The sequence below is a fragment of the Neolamprologus multifasciatus genome, unplaced genomic scaffold (assembly GCF_963576455.1).
Source record: "Neolamprologus multifasciatus unplaced genomic scaffold, fNeoMul1.2 chr03_unloc_1, whole genome shotgun sequence".
In the NCBI taxonomy this organism is placed as follows: Eukaryota; Metazoa; Chordata; class Actinopteri; order Cichliformes; family Cichlidae; genus Neolamprologus; species Neolamprologus multifasciatus.
The window spans coordinates 1,066,781-1,072,599 of NW_028181971.1; the positions used below are offsets into that span (position 1 = coordinate 1,066,781).

A 5,819-nucleotide genomic window follows, 5' to 3' on the forward strand; every position below is an offset into this window, starting at 1 on the left:
AATAAGGCAGTCCTCTAATAAGAGGAGAAGTGGAGATGTTTTGAAGGGCAACATACTCTTATGTTAACAAGACAGGAAGTAGTTCCTAGGAACTGCTTCCTTTGTTATTGTCTAAGTAGAAACATGATGGTAAAACAGTGATGAGTTTGCAGAGTTTAATCCACAGCACACAACACAACAATGCTGTTGCGTGCTGAAAGCATACTTCTCACAGATTCTGAGCCTGCAGGTTTCATTACTGTCCAACCAAAATTCACTGAACCAGCAGTAAATGAACGTCCAAAACTACACTTCATGTTTAAAAAACAGATGATCAGGGGGATTTGTGTTTACATCTTTTTTGTGTAATCTGTTCACCTGCTGTTTTAGCTGTTTGGTGGTTGTTGAGATGGTTTTGTGAACTTTTAGCTGAGATTGTGACATTACTGTAGATACCACACACGTCTAATTACTTTGTATAGCATGAATGGCCATAACGAGGTTTTTAACAGTAAGGAAAGTTGTAAAACATATATATATATTTATTTATTTATTTGTTAAAAGTCCAAAACCTTCAACGTCTGGTCGCTTGTGGTAAGGAGCAGATCAAACAAGTAAAGAATTACGTTATAATTATAAATGGCTTCAACAACACATTCAGGTCTGTGAGACTCATTTAGACACTGAGTCGTGGCTCTGTGCTATATGCACATATTTCTGCATCTCTGCCATTCAGACACACTTTATATATAGTTTATTTTATGTAGTGTTGAATACTAAACTGTACATTTGGTCTTTTTAAAGGCAGCAATTTTTATTCAGTGTTTTCATTAAAGCTATATTTTTATCCATTTACTGCTATTAGGAAGAACACACGTGAGGTTTAAGACCTGGACGAGTTTGAAACCTTTTGTCCTCCACAATGGAAAATGGGTGGAAATAAAAATGGGTCTCACTTTAGCCAGCTCCTAATTTTATCAGTTCTACTCTCAGCGTCTCCTGTATATCTCCTATATAAATTTTGCACTCAGCTTTGTGGTCTCCAGTATCACTGAAATGCAGCCAGATGCTGCTCATTGTGCCTTTTTACTCTTTCCTGACACGCTTGCATTTCAATACAGCTCCCATTTCTCTGTGTACCTGGTCTCTACCACTACCCTTGCTGTCTATGGGACATGTCTTCTTTCACATAATGGTATGATCCCAGTCTGTCTCTTAAAGTGTTTGGCCACATGGTTTGCTCATCAGAATAAAACCTCAGCCGTGCTCACATTGATTATCAGCAAGCCTGAAAATTCATCAATATTTGACATATGAAATTATCTCAAGGGCTGGATTTGGCCCACGGGCCATATGTTTGACACCCCTGGTTTACACGGTTTGGTATTCAATGTACAAGTGAGTTAGCTCTCAGCTAACTAGCAGACAAGCTAACTGCTGGACTGCGTCTTTCTAACAAGAGCGTCAGACACTCAGACTGGTTTTCTTTGTGGATGATGATGTGTTCTCATACTGATCCTTCATGCTGATGATGCCATCCACCCACTGCTCCTGGATTCCTTATCATCATCTCCATCAGCCCTCACAATACTCCACCTTCAGCAGCTTCATGTTCAGGAGCCTGGATGGACAGTAATTCTTTCCATGGGTTATGGTGGGACATTGAGAGCTGAAGTCAAACAGAAGTGAGAAATGAAAGACTGATTCATTTCTATTTAGTCTTGTGATGTGCAGCTTTGTTCAGAGCATTAAGGCCCAGCAAAGATTACTGAGGTCATAGAGTCACTGATGAAACCTGTGTGCTTATAGAAACTGAAACCAGATGAACCAGAATAGAAGGACATTAAAATGAAGTGTCAGCTACACGAAGGCCAAGCTATTCAGTTGTTGGTGTGAGTTATTTAAATGGAGGATGGAGTCAGACTTTAAGCGTCTGGACTCAGTCACTATATCCTGTTCTCCTCATAGAACCTGGATACACAGATTCAGCAGGTGACACAGTGACACACAGTGTGGGCTACACACACATTAGAAAGTGGATCAGTCACACTTGTGCAATCATTTGTTGTGCTGGGAAACCATGAACACTTTGAATCACATTAATGGCTTTGTTACAGCAATATGCAATCATGAGTTCAAAAGTAGTGTACTGTGTACTTATTTTAATAGTACTGCAGTATGAGAAGTGCAACATTTAGTGTGCAGAAACAAATCAGGTGCTTTCTAACAGCAGTGTTCCCTTTAACACAGCAGCAGTTCAAATATTTCTGTCAGTCTGAGCTGAAACATGAATCTAATCTAATATCAAATCAAAGTTCTTTGCCTCTGCCAGGACGTTAACATTTGATCTAGTTTTTTACAAAGTTCCCCTCAGCGTCCAGAGCCACCAACATACCTTTGATCAACAGCAAGTGAACATTTATAAATGTGTGTTTTCAGAACAGGAAGCAGCAGAACTATTGTTCTGTTATCAGGGAGCAGCACAAACGCTCATCAGCTCATTTACTGTGCAGGACTTTGAGTGTGTGAAGTGTGTGTTTGTGCTGGATTTCCTTTGGAGAATCTCAGTCAGAAACAAGACAAAGAAAAACTCTTTCAATAGTCCAGGTTGAGTTGACAACATGAACTGCATTTATCTTCCTCTGACTTGACATGTTCTTCCTCCTCTGCACCGAGCCAGCTGCTAAGACTCACAAGCTCATTGACATTTTCTGATGATAAAGAAACTCTCTTCTTCTGTACAATATGAGCAGCAACAGAGAACAAGCTTTCACAGGTACAGATGTTGCAGCTGTGGCCAAGTACATGTGCTGCATGTTTGGAGCAGCACTCTAATGGACAGGCCTCTGTACTGATGGTGGGCTCTGCTCTGTATCCACCACACTGTTCTCAGCTGAGTCTTCCTCCTGTTCACAATCACACTCTGATGAAGTACCAATAGGGCCAACTTTTTCTCTGGTGGCTCGGATGTTGTTGCTTCCACAGGTTTCTCTCCAACAACCCTCTGTTCCTTCAGTAAGTTCAGTAAGATCTGGGTAAAGACTTGAGCTCCTTGAATCTGGCTCCAGTGCAGCAGCAGTTTTCATATATACAATGTTGGCATTTTGCTTGCGTGTCTCCAGGTCTGTTCTGAATGTAGACTTGAATTTGACCACGTAGGCGGGGTCATCATCTGAGCTCTCCATCACCTGAGAGAGATGACAAAACACAGAATCACAGAGCATGAAACCAACGTTTCTCCTCCCAGAAGTTCAGTCACAGACCTGCAACAGAAACACGAATCAAAGATTCAAATGACGCAGAGCATTCATTTACTTATATCCACAAACATGTCCTCTACATATTCATGCTGTATTTACACACACATACAGAGGCTGTTTGTCTCTCACACACAGACAGGACACTGAGAAATACATCATGTTAAATATACCTGCAGGCTTCCAGCTGTGCACTTTGTCCCTGTTAGCTGTGATTGCCATGGCAACCTTGGTGTTGTGCGCGATGCAGGGACGTGTTCAAAGGCAGACGTCTGGCAGCAGCATCATATTTGATGCACTATCTGTGCTGAGTGTGCTGACTTTATTTCAAATGTCCCACTGTTGTACAACATGAATCACATGTTCTGCACGTTTCTGTAACTCCCAGGTAACCATGGTTACCCAGCCACGCCCAGTAGTCTCCAGAGAGACCAACAGCAGGTTCATGTTGTAACACCGTGGCTTTCGTAGTCTCTCCTTTTTCTACAGCTCATGTGTTCTTCTTGTGATGGTGCGTTTTGAGGGAGGCTCATACATGCCGTCATTTGTTGATCCTAAGAACGTTACTCAGACCGACTTCTTCAACAACACGAATTGGCCTGAAGTTTGTAGCTACTCACCTCACTGTGGCGTTTGTTAGCTTGTCTTTCTTTGGTTTATCTAGACTCCTCCCACAAGCTGATCTAACGTAGTCTGCCCAAGCCTCCCACCTCTGTTTGTTTGGGTGGTTTGTTTGCTGCCATCAACAGCGTGTAATGCATTTAGGTGATACTTCAGACATGAAGTACTCCGACAATAAAAAACTCAACTTTGCTTAAAAATAACTTTAGTTGTATCAACACTGCCCTCTGGAATAATTAGACTTTGGTGACAAACTGATGTGATCTCCATGTTTCCTTTGTTGGACTGTGGTCGAGTGTCAGAACTGAATGTACTGAGTAACATGTAGAGTTTAAATATGTGTCTAGAGCTGGGCGATATATCGAGTTTTTAAAAAATATCGATATATTTTTATACGAGATATAAGATGTGACAATATCGTTTATATCGATATAGTCTATGTTACCTTATAACTATACTTGTGGAGCCGCAAGTTCTCCTCTCTTTCGTCCACTTTTGTCTTTACGCAACGTTACTCGGCCTCGCCCCTCCTTCACTGAACACAACTCCCCCTCCTCCCCCATCGCTTCACCTGCAGGAAGCGACAAGATGGACACGGCAAATCTCCGTTAACGAGTTACTGCGCATCGCTGGACGCCGTCAATGTGTTAGCTAGCTAACCACGCTAACAAGCTAACCACGCTAACGCCATGCAGCCCAGAGGCGCTGCACAGCGTAAAATCCTTTCATTTTCTCAAAAGTTGACAGCGCGCCTTATGTATGAATTCTGGTTGTGCTTGATGGCTGCGAACCGATTTTATGTGGAACACGGCGCTCAGCAATCTGTCAAAAAATGTTTTAGTACGACTTTGCTAAGCTACGGAGCTGCACCGCTTGATGGATTGTTAGAGCATTACGGCTACCGAGGAGCCTCGCGGAGTGATACGTACTGTGCTTCAACGTAATATTACCCTACTGTGTATAAGGACCATAAATGGCACCTGTTAAGAGACGTGGTTACGAAGAGGATTTCAAACTCCAGGCTGTCAGTCACACAGTAGACGTTGGGAACAGAGCAGCTGTGAAATCTGTCTTTGTTACTATGCTCTGCGTCTTTTAGTTTACATTTTGACTGCACAATTATGAGCTTTTTGTTATGCACAAAAACAACATTGTTTTCTTTTATTTATGGAGCGTTATTATTTAATAAATGTTCATAATTTATTTTTGAGTAAATTTTATGTACATCTATGCTCTATGTTAATAAAAGTGCCTGTGTGACATCTGGGACACAGCTTTGACTAAGAACTCTCTTTTTGTTCTTACTTTATGGCTTTGAAAAAATATATCGAGATATATATCTTATATCGCCGTCCAGGTAAAAAATATCAAGATATGAATTTTGGGTCATATCGCCCAGCCCTATATGTGTCAGTTCCAGTTTTAGAGCTCTAAAGTGCAGCTATCATGTTAGGAATAGACGGTAACACTGAGCACACTGAAGTCAAATCTTTATTTATCCAGTTCATCTGTAGGCTGAGCTCAGTCCATCCATTTAGTGAAATGATGTTTAAAGGTCTCCTTGTTCTGTGAGCGTGCACAGATCCTGAAGCAGAAAACCTGGGTTAACAGAGAAATGATCATCACTGTGATGATGCTCATCATCTCTGACTGGGATTTGAGGTTTTGTCAAAGCAGCAAACACAAAGAAAGCCTGGCTATGTTGGACTGGGTGTGGAAGCAGCTCCCAGTTTGAGTTCAGGAGACAGACACCCTCTCTACTTTGAAGATCAGCTTCAAACTTTCCTTTTTGATAAAGCTTATAGTTAGAGCTGGATCAGGTGACCCTGAACCATCCCTTAGTTATGCTGCCATAGAGATGGATAACAGACGGATTGTTGTTTTGTGTGTCTGCAGTCTTTCAGGTTGTCTGATCACAGAGGAAGGCTGTACTTCTCTGGCCTCAGCTCTGAGCTCCAACCC

General features: G+C 41.8%; 1 protein-coding gene across 2 annotated transcripts in view; it reads left to right on the forward strand.

The window, feature by feature from the left end:
- Positions 1-5,819, forward strand: part of LOC146490527 (uncharacterized) — a 103,907-nt gene that overhangs the window by 40,842 nt on the left and 57,246 nt on the right. The gene's annotated exons all lie outside the window — the stretch shown is intronic.